We start from the raw sequence: 17983 nt of genomic DNA on the forward strand, positions 1-17983 counted from the left end.
GGCGCGCGCGGCGTCTCTAAATGACGCTAGCCGCATCGTCAGCCCCCGCCCACGTGAGGCGCCGCGATAGGGCGCTTGCTAGTCAGGGGAAGGAGACGTCACGTCTCCTTCCCCTGGCTTCCTTGAGGTCCGGAGCCGGCGTCTGTCAATCATTCACGGCAGCCACCGGGAAACCAGGAACGGAGGCATCCGGCCAGACTCCGTGCGCGCAGCGCACGCATATGAAAGGCCCCGCCCCCCTAAACAAGTGGGCGGGGTCAGAAATCACCGGGGCCCACCGGGGGATTCCCCGGTTCCCCGCCAGGCCAGTCCGAGCCTGTTCACCACTGCGTAAAAAGGTTAGAACCATTTGCTCTGTTATCATCTTCATAAATTACCCATAAAGGCTGTTAAGGAAAAGTAGTCCCTGCTTCATAAAAGGCTAGAAACATAGAAATATTTCTATTTTACAACTGTATTATTTGGGAAGTCATTGCATACATCACAGTGTATTGTGAAGATTTGTAAAGAGAAAAAAAGATGTGCATGATGTTAGGATACTCACCTTATACATAATCACATTTGTTATGTTTCTTTTCTGTACATTGCCTGCAGCAGCATATAAGGACCACTGCCAAAATCACCATGGAGTGGTGGACAAAATGGAGTGGCGGGCATCTTTCCTAGCGACCTGCGAATGCGCAGTAGAGTATGAGAGCTGTAGTGTTTCTGGAGTCTGAGCACATTTTTCTGGCAATACAAAAATCACCGGAAAAATGGCCGCCACACCATTTCTTGCTGGAGATTCACACATGTGCAGTAGGGTCTGGTGCGCTGCTCCCAGCAGAGAGAAGGGGGCCCGGCCTGAGGAGGCTGCACACAGGCCTCCTCCTCTCTTGCCTTCATAGGCAAAACTGTACAATACAAGTTATATTGGTAATGGAAGATATAATAAAAAACATGCAGAAAATGCTCACTGAGGGCCGGATGTGTCAATCCTCAAAAAAGTTATATAGAGTGGAGATTGATAAACAACCAGCCAATCAGCTCCTGTCATGGTACAGGCTTGGTTTGAAAAACTGAAGTATGGAGCTGATTGGCTGGTTGTTTCTCACTCTCCACATTATCACTTTTGTAAAGCTTGATACAGCTGGCCCTAAAAGAGGTGCCTGTGGGTAAAATAATCTGTTGTGGGGTAAATTTACTAAAACTTCTAAAAATAAAAGAGGTGATGTTGCCCCTAGCAACCAATATGATTCTGTTTATCACTTTCTAAGATGCAAAAGAGAAATGATAGACAGAATTGGAGTTGTTGCTATGGGCAACATCACCTCTTTTCATTTTTAAAAGCTTTAGAAGCTTTTAGTACACCATACTGTTGTGGTACACTTCATAGAGGACTAAATGGGGAATTCAGATAATAGTGTATTAGAAGAAAAATCCATCATTAAGGGGCCAATTTACTGTTTATTACGGGTTAGACTCGATAAATAGAATTACTTATTGCTGTTATTTGGGCAATCAGAAATTCATCTTTGCCAGATGCAGAGCTGGCCCTACGCATAGGCAGATTAGGCAGTTGCCTAGGGTGCTTGCAATGCCAAGGGGAGGCTTATCTTTACATTGGTGGTCAGGGGCACCCACTGAAATTAGTATTCGCTGGCACTGCCTGCCTGAGCTGAGACTAGGGGTCAGCCGGCAGTGCAGTGCACAGCGGAGCTGAGCTTACGCGGCATGAGGAGGGATAACCGGAGCTTATGCAAGAGGCTCCACACACTGCCATTAACAAAGATGACGCTCGGAGCGGGGCAGTAGCACTCAGAGCTGGATTAAAGGGAGGGCAGGGGGTTTGCAACTCCAGGGCCCCCATCTTTTAGGGGCTCCCCGTGCATCCCGAGATGCACAAGCTCCAATTTCAGAGATGGAAACAGATTGGGGACACCGGCACATAGGAGAACGGCTGCTGAGAAGAGTCTCTGCAGTGACTTCACAACATAGGAAGCATCAGATGGAGCTACTGAGCAGTAGCTACAGACTCCAGGGGGGCTGGGGGACTGCTGGGCAGCTATTCCTCCCTTGTCCGAATCAGTGCAAATTCCCTTGGACTACTCCCCCCTCCCTCTCTATCCCCATCACCTTCTCACTCTCACCCCCCTCTCTCTATGCCTGAGACCCTCTCTCTGTTCCCCTTCTCTATTTGTCACCCCCTTCTCTCTCTTACCCCTCTATATGTTACACCTTCTCTCTCACCCCTCTCTCTATTCCTGACATGCTCGCACCCCATGGGAGGGAGGACCACCACATTTTTGGGAGAATGTTAGGCAAGTATGCCTTAAGGGGTTGGAAAGTGGGTATTGGTGGCAGTATAGGGGTGGTGCAATAGTTTGAAGTTTTGCCTAGGGTACTGAGAAGCCTTACACCGGCCCTGCCCATAAGGCCCTTAATCCGGCCCTGAGCACTGGTGGTATAGGTAGGCATAGGGAGGGGAGTGAAAGTGTATTAGTGGGTAGAATAGATAGAAGCAGGATAGGTATAAGGGCTTATCAGTGAGGAGTAAATGAGTGTGGTCAGAATGGGGGTGGTGCATTAGTGGATAGTATAGATGATAATAGGATAGGAGGGTGGGCTCATAGATTATCATAATGCCACATCCAGTCCACATTATTGTGGAAGTGGGCAGGATTAGGGAGGGCAAGCTACTCTGTGTATTTAGGATTCCTGGGAAGATGACCAATATGACAGAAGCTTATGGACATTCCATAAGAATAGGCTAGTGGGAAAAAAATAATGTTTAAATAGATTTGTAAAAAAAAAAAATCACAGAAACAGACAAGACAGATAATACAATTTATTGGTAAATGTTGCAGACTACTGTTATTAATGGTGTAAAGTAAACCCCTTCAATGTGTGGTTTTTTTGTTTCCTATCATCCAGCAGAATAACATGTAGCTCTTAACCTTTTTAAGTTTTGACAACCTGTAAATCTTTTAGAGGTATTTCTATATAGAATTTCTCCCCCCCAGGGAAGGGTGTGCTCTCTGCTGACAACTTAATAGCTGATTTAGCTGTCTAAAACAATCTTAGTTTGCAAGTCCTGGATGAAATCATGACTGTGAAGTGTGGTTACAAGTTAGACCCACACAGGCCACAAATACCTGTGCGGATTCTCTCTCTCTCTCTCTCTCTCTCACTGGTCAGCTTTGATCTGTACTCCACAGAGAGAAAATCTCAGTCACAGTGATTGTGTACTAACTGGCTAACTAGATTTGCTAATATTAATGCCATTTACTATATATTAATAATACCATACTTGCCCTACCTGAAAGAAGCCCAGATAGGAAACTTTCTGCAGGGGAGGGGGGGGGGGGGGGGGGATTCACAGCTCTTTAGGGAGGGGGTGATAATAAATTATGCAATTTCTGTCCTTTTAGCTCTACAGAGGGAGGGGGTGCGAGGATTAATGTGGGGGCTTGCCCACTGTTCTCGTGGTCCGGGAGGGTGACCTGATATTCGGGACCTTCCCAGCTATTCCGGAAGAGTAGGTAAGTATGATTGATCATGTTCACAAGCATCACAACCACCCCAGTCACATCATACCTACCCAGCCACATCATACAAATCAGACACATCATTCTACAGGGGGGGGGATGTTTGTGAATCTCCCTCAGTTTATAGCCTTTGGATTGCTGGTTTTGTAACAAAGGAACAGAAGGTCACATTTATAATGGCTTCTTTGGCGAAGAATACTCAAGGACCCCTTGTAAATCTGATCAGGTGATCTCCCCAGAAGTGTTGGCCACACGAGATGCACGCGGTCAAGGTTGAGCTGTGTGGGCCAAGTGCTGTTTCCTGCCTGGCTGATGGAATGCTAATTGCTAATTGATGCAGCGTATCCAGATGTCAGGCAGCAACCTCTCCACTTCAGAGCATCATCATCATCAAGGTCAAGGATTATGCCACAGAGCTGCTGGCTGTAAATCCTCTTGGTACATAGTTGGATTTCCATAGTACAATGATGTGATATACAGTCACTACATGTTATATTGTTGGCTTTCTAACAAACTTGTTGACTAAATCTTCTAGATCACAGGTCTTCAACCTGTGGCCCTCCAGATGTTGTGAAACTACATTTCCCAGCATGCCCTGACAGTTTTGGCATGCTCTTATAGGAAAAAATGTGGCCATGCATGTTGGAACATGTAGTTTCACAACATCTGGAGGGCCACAGGTTGAAGACCCATGTTCTAGATCTTCTCACTCGGATGTGGATCATTAGATCGACAAGCAGACTGTCAACACATGGAAAATGTCGTCATGGCTAAAGACATGGAAAAAAGATGTATGCAGCGTCACATTTTGAAGGTTTGTGCTGTTGAAAACAGGTCAAACCTCTGGACTAAGGTATGCAGTGTAAGGATCATTACATTGTTGATGCTTTACAAGTTTATCCTTCTCAAACTGTAGGACATTGGTGTCAAACTCATGGCCCTCCAGCTGTTGTGGAAATGCATGCCCCAGCATGGGCTGGCACAGTATTAACAAGCCAATATCTAAATGTATGGGGCAGGTCATGCTGGGAAGTGTAGTTCCACAACAGCTGGAGGCCCATGAGTTTAACACCACTGCTCTAGGCTCTTTCAATGGATGTAAGGTATGTCAATCACTGAAGGGGTGATGCATGGCCACACTCCAAACCTACACCAAGGGACCCATTGTTCCTGGAGGAGGACACCCCACAGGTCATGGTAGGAGTGGAGTGTTGTGGAGGGACTACCAATGTTTTGGAGTGGACATATGTGGGTGTTGTGAATTTAAATGTGTGTAAATGTGTATGTCAACATTAGGCACATTGTATACTTATGTAAGCCATTGACATCCATCATCACATTCTCCTCCTCCAAAATGTTTCCACTTCCAGGAGGTGGTGTGGTTGGGGATCAATTAAGGATGAGGCAGGAATGGGAGTAGGGATCAAGGTTGTGGGGTGTTGTGGGGATTGGTAGGAGTTGGGGGTGGGTGGTGGGGAGTATTAGGGGGGTTGGAAATGGGGTGGGTCGAGTGGGGAGTTGATGGGGGCAGTGGAGTGGGTGTGGGTAGAGGAGTGGGCAGAGGCAGGGGAGTGGGTGTTGGTAGAGGAGTGGGTGGAGTCAGGGGAGTGGGTGGAGGCAGGGGAGGGGGAGATAGGATTGGCACCAGCGGGCAGAGCTGCCACCTCTTCTTCTTCCTCCTCCTCCTCCTGCAAGCGAGCTTCTCTTGCCCTGATGTGTGCCATGCCTCGCACTTCGATGTGAATGTTGATTATAGTGTTATTGAAGGTGGTGGGTTATAAATTGAACAAAAAAAAGAAATAAAGAAAAAAATTAATTGAAACAACAAATTCTATTTTATTTAATTATAGCCTTTTTTTAAATAATAAAAAATACACACACATACACACATATACACCCACATATACATACACACACATACACACACATATATACATACACACATATACACACACATTTTGCATACATTTGCAAACATTCGCATGTACATAATGTTTCAACTGTACATTACTGACAACGGCGGACATAACGGTGGATCCTCCCCAGCAGATCCGTCTGTCTCCTCCGCAAGTCTGACCACCGCCACTCGAGCTGTGCGACGGTTCACTGGACTCCCGTCCAGCTACGAATCCTGCGCCGGGCCGCATTATAGCATTATAGAAATCTTGCGAGAGGTTGGTAGTTCTCGTGAGATTTCCCCTGTACTGGACTCCCTCTGCAACCGCCGGGCGGGCTCTGGGCGGGCCCGACAGACCAGCTGCGGGGGCCGTATACGGCCCACGGGCCGGAGGTTCCCCACAGCTGCCTTAAATGTTCCTTTTCTAGCGTAAACAATCCCAAATTGTCCAATCTGTCTTCATAATTCAATTTCTCCAACCCTTTTATTAGCTTTGTTGCACTTGTTTGGACTTTATCCAGTTCCATGACTTTTTTTTGTAGGGATGGGAACAGAATTGTACTCCATATTCTAGGTGCAGTCTGACCAATGCTTTATAAAGTGGCATTAACTTTGCGTCCCTAGACACGATACCGTTTTTTATACAGGCTTGTATCCTATTAGTCTTTTTTAGTAGCTACATGACACTGAGCACTACATCCCAGCTTGTTGTCTATTTGAACTCCTAGATCCTTTTCCAATTCTGATTTACCCATACTTGCCTACTTTTGAAAACTAGTTTTAGGGAGATTATAGTTGGTAGCAGAATTTTGCATAGTACCCCATTGAGGGGACATACCATGCTCCTCTAAAAGGGCGTGTCTAGTTCCATATATGGAGATATTGTGAAAAGAGATTGTGAATGTGGCACCTAGAAGCGTGGGTGTGTACTGCTACATCTGAGAGGAACCTTGTAAAATGACTTATATCCAAATGTAGATGAGCCCCAAAGCAGTTAGTAAGAGCTACTATACTTGGTAAAGTGCGGGGAAATGGCGCTGATGATTCAGTGTAAATGTATCTGTCTCTCATTACTTTTATTACCCAAAAATGTAACAGCTGCATAATGTGGGCTAGGTGACATGAGGGAGATTGCTAGACTAATGAGGGAGAGAGGGAGATTGCTGCTATTTCAGGGAGTCTCCAGCAGAATGTAGGAGGGGAGGTAACTTTGGATTTACCCAATGCCACTCCGTTTAGGTTATCAAGGTTATAGCACACTGGTTATATCTTCCTAGATGCATAACCTTGCACTTATCCACATTGAACCTCACTTTGGCCCTTATTCTGATTGATGCGGACTTTACCGCGTTCTTACGGATCGCGTCTTTACGGCGTCTGCGCATGCGTGGAGAACGCTACGCGCATGTGCCACGCCTTGACTCGGTACCAGTTCGGACAAAGCCCGTCCAAAACTGGTCACCGCAATCAGTCGGGAAATAGGGGCGTATTATGGGCGTCATGCGGAATGACACATGGGCGTAGTTTCAAAGTGGGCAAAACGGGGCGGAAACATGGGCGGACACGGGGGAGTACACTTATGTTGGGGGGCGTACATTCGGAAACCACTCCGAATGCACGCGAGCAAAAAGGGCTGAAATGTGCGGTGTCCACAAGTGTACTATTGCTTTGCGGACACCACTCGTTCATGCGGTAGGCGAACGTACGCCTAATGACTACAACCATTAACACCTGAACCCAATAACAATCTACTCCTTTACTCATTACTCACTAATAGGACGCTTGTCAGTGCTTTAATTGAAACCATTGCACTTCAATTGCTGTAAGGGTTAATGTGTGCTATGCATGTGTTAGGCATGCTTGTAAGGATATATTGGAATCTAATTGATTCCAATTCCAAATAAGCAGTTTTTTATGAGGATAGGTAATTGAATAAGTGGGTCATGTGATGTCTTGCAGAAGATACTTCATAGTGGGTTGTTTGGCGTAAATCCTCCGCTTACGTGCGGTAGCACCGCTTGGCTCCCGTTCGGATGCGGTATTCCCGAGCATACTCTGTAATACTCTGTAATACCGTGCCGAATCGGAGTGTTTCTCCCGCACACGCATGGTTTGTATGTCGTCCGTAAACACGCCCTGTTCTTAAAGAGTGAGTCCGTCCGAATGCGGAGGACACGTGGGCGTTTCTACGGACGATGGCCGCATGCGGCAAAACACCGTGGCGTGCGGACCGCTCCGTAAGAATGCGGGAATATCCGCACAGATCAGAATAAGGGCCTTTGTTATGGAAATACAAGATAACACTTATAAGACAAGCTTACCCAATAATAAGTTATTACCGAATCTGTATTTTCTGCCAATCAAATAATAGGCTCTACATGTATAGGGATGGATAGAATGGGTGAACGGGAATATTCTTTGCTCATTGTTGGCCTGTAGCACAAATAAACACACCAACATGCAAAAATATTATTTCAATTATTCAAGAGAGATTTAAGGCGGGATGTTCTAACATCTGCCGCCTCTTACCGCCCCCCTCTGCTGGCTACGGCATTCATACTAATCGCATATGCCCGAACATATGTGATTAGTAACATAAAGGACAGTTCTTGCGATAACAGATGTCCTTTGCCAAACGGCGCCATCACTGTACTTCCGGGTCTGTGACCCGGGAGTCCTTCTGCACATGTGCAGAGGGACTCCCGGGGCGGGGCATACTGGGAGAGATCCGTGATGGATCCCTGTGACAGTGTTGTGGAGAGAAGCCCATAGTTTTCTATAGGGTATCGCCAGCAAAAGCTGGCGATTCCCTCCACAGCAGCGCCCCAACAGTGGGGCTTTACTGTATACTAAAATGTGGTAAAAACCCAGATAAATGGGTTTTTACAGAATTTTTTGTTTAGAGCATCCCACCCTTAAGAAGGTGCACCCTGTATACATACCTCCCAAACTGTCCCAATACTTGCGGGGAGGGGGGGATTTGGAGGCTCCCCTGTCACACACTGTTCTGTGCACAGCGTCTGTTCACTGAAACAAGGGGACGGGGCATGGCCAGAAGCTCAAACACCACTGGCCATGCCCCATGAAAATGGAGGATCTGGATCACGATCTATGAATTGTTCTGAGGCCATGCCCCCTTTACAGTGGCCATACCCCCTTTTTTAGGAATTTCTGACCAGCAAAAAGTTGGGAGGTTTGTGTATAGCAGAGCAGTGTTTCTCCCTGTAAAAGGACTTTGGGCCTAATGGGCCTATTTGTACGCTAATGCAATTGCATTTGTGATTTTTTTTGGGCCAAGTGAACAGAAATACCCACCAGAGATATCGCAACTCATTAGCAATATGCGTACACAATCCCAACCTATACACAACAACGAGGAACATTGACTGCACAAGTAGGTCTATGGCTACACAGACTGGACTCGGCAGTGGCAAAGCAGGCACCATTTTTCGCATGCATGTTAGCTGCTGATGCCAGATACATGAAAACTAGGCCTCCAAACTGCTGGGGGGAATTTTCATGGGTTTTTTGTTGCCGACCCCTCAGGTCCCCTGCAAGTTCTCACTGCACATTCTCAGTAGAAATACATGAACTGTTAGTACAGATGGGTCTTGTCCCATCTTGGCAGGGGATGGCGCTGGCGTCGCCAGCCGCCATCCCCCGCCAGCGCCATGGCGATGGTGAGAAGGGGACGCGCGCGCACGAGAGGCTCGCGCGTCCCCTTCCGACGGCGCTTCCATCCGTTCCCCCGGGTCCCCGCCGGCTTGCCGCATCCCCCCCTAACCCCTCCTAACCCTGTCCGTCTCCCTGAGGCGGAGACAGACAGGGTTTCCGTCGCGCTGGCGACGGAGACTGAGACGCGCGTGCGCGTGAGACGCACGCGCGTCTCAGTGCATTCGCTGGCGTGGCTGCTGGCGGGTCGCCAGCGCAGACGTTCTGGCGACCCGCCAGCAAGGATGGGACCTGACCCATCTGTAGATCTTGAGGACAGGTTTGGCCACCCCTGGCCTAGGATGTCCGAAGCTGTTAATCAGACTCGGGGTAAAATTTAATAGGATGAGAGATTCAGTAAGTGAGAGATTTGGGAAGAAATCTCCAGTTTTTTTAAAGTGGCGATCATTTACACTTCAAAATCAAACTGGTTTTGCAGTGTAAATGATTGCCGCTTTAAAAAACCTGAAGATTTCTTATCAAATCTCTCACTTTCTGAATCTCTCATCCTATAAAATCTCACCCATTGGGTGACATTCTATGGGTTGAGATTTTTAGACTTTTGCGGGTTTTTTTAGCAAAAACGTCCGAAATCGCATTTTTTTCCATTTTCGCATATTTAATGAGCTCCGAAAATGTGAAAAAAAATGCGATTTTTGCCAACAAGTTGGACACACTGGAAATGCGATGGCTGCTTTTCGCAGCACATCGCATCCAGATGTTTTCACATGGAAAAGTATACAAATCGCATATTTAATGGTATGCGATTTGTATAAAGTGTGACTATAATTCGCCCAAAAATCAGACCAGGTTCTGATGGGCGAATTAGCCAGAAACCTGCACAGATCGCAATGTTCTGTGCAGGTTTCTGGTGAAAAAATAAAAATAACAGTAAAAAAAAAAACGAGCGCGGGGTCCCCGCCAGAGCATAACCAGCCCCGGGCTCATTAAGCCGGTGCTGGTGACATAAAATCAGGGTCCCCGACAAATAGGAGTCCCCTTGATTTCATGAAACCAGCACCAGGCTCAAGGTCCGGCGCTGGTTCCCAAAATACGGGGGACAAAATGACTAGGGGTCCCGCGTATTTTAAGAACCAGCACCGGACCCAACCAGCCAGCGGGGTAATGCCACAGCCGGGGGACACTTATTATATAAGGTCCCGCGGCCAAAGCATTATCCCCGTGGCTGGTCAGCATGGGCAGGGGTCCTGGGGAAGTGGGGACCCCCCCAATGAAGGGGTCCCCCCCCTCCAGGACTTACCAGCCCATGCTGAAAGTCCGGGGCTGTCCCCGATGCCCCTGGGCGGTGGGCATCGGGCTGATGGATTGTGTAAAAAAAAGCAGAAAAACTATTGTTTTCTACTGGCGAACTATGAGTCCCAGCAAGCCTCCCCCGCATGCTAAGACTTGGAGAACCACAAGTCCCAGCATGCGGGGCATTAAAGGGCCCGCTGGCACTTGTAGTTCTACAGTACAAAAAATAGTGAAATAACACACACACTGACACCCTGAAAAATAAAAGTTTAATACACACATAACACACACATACTGATACTTACCTACCTTGAGCCCGTAGGTCGGTCCCTGGGTCCGGGCTCCGGGGCTCCAGGGCAGAAGAGTCTGGTTCCGGGGCCTTGGTCCTGGTTCCGGGGCTGGTCCTGGGGTTCCGGGGCTGGTCCGGGGTCCAGGATCCGATGAAGTCCACAGGGGTACCTGAGGAAGGAAATCCTACTCACCTGGTCCCCGGCGACGACATCAGCATCCTCTCCGGCAGACGCGCTGCTCCCGGCTGCTGTGGTACCCGCTCTCGGACTGAAGAGGCGAAGAGATTTTCATCTTCCGCGCCTTTCCTCCGGATGATTCTATTGGCCGGCTAGCGGCCAATCAGGAGCCGACTTTCTCGGCTCCTGATTGGCCGCTAGCCGGCCAATGGAATCATTCTGAGAAGAGGCGCGGAAGATGAAAATCTCTTCGCCTCTTCAGTCCGAGAGCGGGTACCACAGCAGCCGGGAGCAGCGCGTCTGCCGGAGAGGATGCCGATGTCGTCGCCGGGGACCAGGTGAGTAGGATTTCCTTCCTCAGGTACCCCTGTGGACTTCATCGGATCCTGGACCCCGGACCAGCCCCGGAACCCCAGGACCAGCCCCGGAACCAGGACCAAGGCCCCAGAACCGGACTCTTTTGCCCTGGAGCCCCGGAGCCCGGACCCAGGATCCAGGGACCGACCTACGGGCTCAAGGTAGGTAAGTATCAGTATGTGTGTGTTATGTGTGTATTAAACTTTTATTTTTCAGGGTGTCAGTGTGTGTGTTATTTCACTATTTTTTGTACTGTAGAACTACAAGTGCCAGCGGGCCCTTTAATGCCCCGCATGCTGGGACTTGTGGTTCTCCAAGTCCCAGCATGCGGGGGAGGCTTGCAGGGACTCATCGTTCGCCAGTAGAAAACAATAGTTTTTCTGCTTTTTTTTACACAATCCATCAGCCCGATGCCCACTGCCCAGGGGCATCGGGGACAGCCCCGGACTTTCAGCATGGGCTGGTAAGTCCTGGAGGGGGGGGACCCCTTCATTGGGGGGGGTCTCCACTTCCCCAGGACCCCTGCCCATGCTGACCAGCCACGGGGATAATGCTTTGGCCGCGGGACCTTATATAATAAGTTTCCCCCGGCTGTGGCATTACCCCGCTGGCTGGTTGGGTCCGGTGCTGGTTCTTAAAATACGGGGGACCCCTAGTCATTTTGTCCCCCGTATTTTGGGAACCAGCGCCGGACCTTGAGCCTGGTGCTGGTTTCATGAAATCAAGGGGACCCCTATTTGTCGGGGACCCTGATTTTATGTCACCAGCACCGGCTCAATGAGCCCGGGGCTGGTTATGCTCTGGCGGGGGACCCCGCGCTGTTTTTTTTTTTTTTATTTGCGCTTTCCTGCAAACGTGCGATTTTCAGACATGAAAATCGCACATTTTCAGGACTAAAGACATCGCACCACCTCGCACCTATTCGCACTATTTGGCCCGTTCTTCGCATCTCATTAAATATGCAAAAAACGGCGCAATCTTGCGATTTGAAAAAGTGCGAAGTGGTGCGATAAAAAAAACGCGCATTTATCTCATCCCATAGAATGTCACCCAATGTGTGTAATAAAAAAAAAATACACAGGGTGACATTCTATGGTATGAGATAAAAGCGCATTTGGTACTTCTTTACTTTCACGGCGCCACTAGATTAGGACAGATAGGAAATCGCGGTCATCGCGGGCATTGAATACACTAAAAAATCGGGTGCGACGCGATGCCCGCGATGCCCGCGATTTCCCATAGGGACCAATGTTAAATTTCTCAATGGACACGATTTTCTGTTCAATGCCTCAATTGACACGATTTTTCCATAGGAAACAATGTTAAATGGCCCACAGAGGCCAAATAGGCACCCTCAAGTTGTTAACGCCACCCCACGATCAACGTCAACCCGAAGCGTGGCGAGCGCAGCGAGCCCGCGAGGGGCGGCGGTACGCGTCCTCCCACCTTTTCATGCCCTACTATCCACTAGGGCGTGGAGTGAGAATAGAATAGTGTGGCGAGCGCAGCGAGCCACCGAGCCCGAAGCGTGGCGAGCGCAGCGAGCCCCGCGAGGGGACGCGGATACCTGTGAAGCCCGCGAAGGGACGCGTTTACCTGTGAAGGTATCCGCGTCCCCTCGCCACGCTTCGGGCTCGGTGGCTCGCTGCGCTCGCCACACTATTCTATTCTCACTCCACGCCCTAGTGGATAGTAGGGCATGAAAAGGTCGGAGGACGCGTACCGCCGCCCCTCGCGGGCTCGCTGCGCTCGCCACGCTTCGGGTTGACGTTGATCGTGGGGTGGCGTTAACAATTGTGGGGGTCATTTCACACTTGAGGGTGCCTATTTGGCCTCTGTGGGCCATTTAACATTATTTCCTATGGAAAAATCGTGTCAATTGAGGCATTGAACAGAAAATCGTGTCCATTGAGAAATTTAACATTGGTCCCTATGGGAAATCGCGGGCATCGCGGGCATCGCGTCGCACCCGATTTTTAGTGCATTCAATGCCCGCGATGACCGCGATTTCTAGTGGCGCCGTGAAAGTAAAGAAGTACCGCGCATTTTTTTTATCTCGCTCCACATCGCCGCTCTTCGCACTTCTATTGGCCGCCTAGCAGGCCAATCAGGAGCCGACTTTCTTGGCTCCTGATTGGCCTGCTAGGCGGCCAATAGAATTCAGTCTGAGGAGAGGCGCCGAATATGAAACATCTCAGCATCTCTCCTCAGCGCGATGCAGAGACAGCGGAGACAGCGGGGACCGGCGACAGCTTCAACATTACCTGGATTACGTCGGATCAAGAGAAGACTTCTTCAGCACAGGACCAGGTGAGTAGGATTTCCTTCCACAGCTCCAACATGGATTTCTTCGGACCCGGACACCACCATGGACCTGGAGGACGACACGGACCGTCGACATGGACCTGGAGGACGACGCAGACAGCCGACATGGACCTGGAGGACGACACAGGACATCAGGACCAGGGCTACCTACGGGATCAAGAAAGGTAAGTATCAGTATGTATGTAATGTGTGTATTAAACTTTTATTTAAAATGGGTGTCAGTGTGTTTTATTTAACTATTTTTTTTACTGTGGCACTACAAGACCCAGCAGGCCCTTTAATGCCCAGCAGGCTGGGACTTGTGGTTCTCCAAGTCCCAGCTTGCTGGGGAGGCTTGCTGGCACTTGTAGTGCCACAGTAAAAAACAATAGTTTGTTCTATTTTTTACACCACTATCAGCTCGATGCCCACCGCCCAGGGGCATCGAGGACAGCACCAGGCTTCAGCCTGGTCAGGTAAGTCCTGGAGGGGGGGGGGCCTTTATTGGGGGGGTCCCCACTCCCCCAGGGCCCCTGGCCAGGCTGACTGGTCGTATGGTTAATGCTTTGGCCGGGGGGACTTGCATAAAAAGTCTCCCCCCGGCTGTGGCATTACCCTGCTGGCTGGTTTTGCCTGGGGCTGGTTCTTACAATACGGGGGACCCCTACTCATTTTGTCCCCCGTATTTTGGGAACCAGCCCCAGAGCAGGAGCCTGGGGCTGATTGTTAAAAATTGGGGAACCCCTATTTGTCGGGTTCCCTGATTTTTAATTACCGGCTCCAGGCTCCGTCAGCCTGGTGCTGGTTACGGCTGTGGGGGGGACCCCACGCCGTTTTTTTTTTTATATTTAATTTTTTTTCTATTTTTTTACACTGAAGCCTGCACGGATCTGACTGATCCGTGCAGGCTTCAAGCAAATACGACAGGAAAATGGTGTTCTATTTTCCTGTCGTATTTGCGTGGGTGTTTCACACCACTTAGCAGCCGTATTATCCATACGGCTGCTTAGTAAATCAGAAACCACCATTCTTTTGAATGGTGATTTCTGTCGTATCCTATCGATGGTGTAAACATTCGTATTTGTAAATACAAATACGAATGTTCCATCTTTAGGACTACGAATTGTTGTATTTTTGGGATTGTAAATCCCGAAAATACAAATTTGTAAAAAAAAGGTGTATTTCTGCCTACGAATACACCTTTTTTCTACGAATCCATTTTGGTAAATGTCCCCCAAAAGTGCGAGTTTTGGACCAACCGGAGTGCGATTTACAAGACTGTCTCCGCATGACTAAGAACCCCCTAACCTATTGTCCCACCTCGGTCCCCTCCATTATGCATCACACCCCCTATATAAAGGGGCACTGGCGCCATTTCACTCTTTGATAGGAAGTAAAGGAGCATGGAGAGGAGCAGTGGCAGTGTGAGTAGAGGAAGAGGTGTTGGTGGCAGAGTGAGGAGTGGCAGAGGGAGGAGTGGCAGAGTGAGCAGTGGCAGAGGGAGCAGTGGCAGAGGGAGCAGTGGCAGAGGAGGCAGTGGCAGCAGCAGGGGCGTGCTGTGCCGGGGGGCAGGGGACCATGTGCCCCCTGGGCCGCTCTAACAAGTAATGGTGCGGGCCGCCTCATATATTACCTCCTCCTCCAGTCCTGTACTCCTGTATGCGGCGCCGCAGCTACAGGAACATGGCCGCCGGCGTCCTGCATGAGGACATCGTCTCCTATGTGCTGGGCAGGGCCCGGCGCCGACACCACCCACCTGTGCGTCTAGGGGTGGAAGGGGAGGAGGATGGAGGAGGACAGTCAATAATCTCCTCGGAGGACGGAGCGAGAGCTGCGAGACGCAACGCGGGAATGCAGGACAGTCAGACAGGCGGGAGCCGCAGCATTGTAGCACGGACCCGGCCGGCAAAACTTGAAAGGCACTGAGAGTGCCTATGACAGGCTAGTGAGGTGACATTTATTGGAAGTTTTTATGGGGGGGGGGCAGCCTGTGGTGTCCAAGAAATAATTATACAGGGGGAGCAGCCTGTGGTGTCCTGGTATAATTATAATTATATCAGGACACCACAGGCTGCTCCCCCTGTATTTAAACCAGGACACCACAGGCTGCTCCCCCTGTATAATTATACCAGGACACCACAGGCTGCTCCCCCTGTATAATTATTAGAAACAAGAGAAAGAAGAAGAATGTCCTATGTAGGTGCACCAAAAACGAATAAAATTTAACTTTTATTAATTCTGTTTAAGAACTGCGAGATAAAAATAAAGACATATAATAACAGACAGGGGTGGGGTTCACACAATTTTAAAACCAAGGTGGCAGGCCGACATTGCGAAAGTGTTTGTGTAATACTGTATTTGTGTGTCTGGTCTAGTCAGAAAAAGGTAAGAATCTGACGGACCAGTTTAGCATATACACGAGCGGGTTTAGAAAAAAACTCTTAGTATTGGCTCTTAGTGACGCAGGTTCAGACTGCGTACCTAGGGGTTTGCCTGTGAGGTCATAGCAACGTCAGTGGGGGATCTTCATACACTGTGATAATAACTCAGTGTATGAGTGAGAATCACTTCTAACTCCTGAGGAGGATCCCTCTGAGGTTGCACCCCCCTTAATTTGTATGGACGCAGTAAAACCAAGGCAGATTATCCTGTGTGTGTGATTTTGGAATAACCCAAAGTCGCACAGGTGTCAATACACCAACAGGGTATCTGGCTGCGGGTATCCAGATGGAGCCGCCTCCAAGTGACTGAGCGTGCTGGACAGTAAGCTCAGTTGTGTGAGCCGTCTCAGCGTGTCACTGTTGTCTGGAAATTAGTAACCCCCTCTATACGGGTGAAGTGCACCGGTACCGATTGTTCAGTGTGTATAGGATCTTGGCGTGAGAACGCTCTGAGATCCCTTAGATATTGGTACAGCACCGGGGTAACTGACTGCAGCGGTCCCAGTGGAGCCGCCTCCAACTGTTAGGACAGTGACCATAGGTATGGGGGTTATCGCAGCGGGTCACTAGTTAGCACACACAATCAAAATACATAAGTAAGAAAAATAACAAAGTTGCAAGCATCTGCCTGCGCACCGCTAGCCGGCACGCGCTTCGCAGATATTAGCTTCCTCAGGGCCTGAGGAACATAGCCCAGCAAGGTCAGGCAAAAAAATTGCCTGTTCCTACTTTCAAATTGGTCATAATGCTGGGCCTTGTAGTTCCACAACTGCTGATATTGATCAACACTTTAACATTCTTTCCAGCAGCTTAACATGTATGTGGGCCAAAAACATTGGTGTACTGGTGGTTTAGCTGCCACGCCTACATACCACAGATTTTGCACCAGTTGTAATGTGTCAAATAGTTTAATAATAATTAAAAAAAAAAATCAGTGTAAAACATATGTCAAATAATGTGGGGACTAAATAATGTAGTCCTTAACCAAAGGAAGTATTGTCCAGTAATGTCATTTCAATGCACTTTTGGCATAAATGCTTATCCATTGCAAGGTAGATAATGGCTGCCCATCTTTTCTTTCACAGATTGTCCATCCCGAAGTGCTCACGCATCACAGAAAAGAAGGCCCGTTGGAGCAGAATCTGTGGAAGCAGGTAAAGGAACAAAAAACTTGCCATTACACATACAGTACACATACCCATGTCACATCAACAAAATCTCACACTAAATTCATATCCTGCTGCTACATTGCAATGGAAATGAATGTAATCTGACCTAGCCATCTCACTTATTATTAATGTCAATGTTACATGCAGTATCGGGGTACATGTGTAAGTACATAATACCCCTAGCTATGTGCGTTCAGCATCTCAAGCCCTTTCAAAAACAGTACTGAAGAGAGAATGGCCTATATATGCATCAGTACTTACCTCTTCATCTGTATCCACAGGTACTGTACAACTAGAAACACAACCAACAGAATCCTCTGATATGATGCTGGACGAAATGGACATCATTCTAGAACCCGTGGAGACTTTTGCGGCTGAGGAGAAAATACAGACGTCATCACAGAGTGATCTTCCACCAAGTGGGGTGACTCCCAACCCACCCACAAACACACCCCATACAGCAGCTTCTGCTGCACAAGTAGCTAACTCCTTGGTAAATTTCAAGGAGAAACAAATAGAGTTTATGGCCTCCCAATGCCTGCAAATAGGGAACATCCAGGGGTACATGCGTCACACTTTTCTGCAATTAAGAAAAATTTCAAGGAGTGTACGGGTTGGTGTAGTTACTCATGTGCGCATGACTAATAGCATTGACACCCATTTTGCAGATCTTACTTCTGCTGTTAGGGAACAGAATAGCCATATTGGCAGCCTTGCGCAAAGTATAGCTGCACTTAGCCAATCGTGTACAGCGCAGACCAATGCCTTAATAGGTATGCAGGCACAACTTCAGCAGATGGAGGTCAATGTCATAGGTGCAGCAGCATCTACACTGAGTAGTGTATCTAGCACCCCA

The sequence above is a fragment of the Crinia signifera genome, chromosome 3 (assembly GCF_055691185.1).
Source record: "Crinia signifera chromosome 3, ASM5569118v1, whole genome shotgun sequence".
Lineage (NCBI taxonomy): Eukaryota > Metazoa > Chordata > Amphibia > Anura > Myobatrachidae > Crinia > Crinia signifera.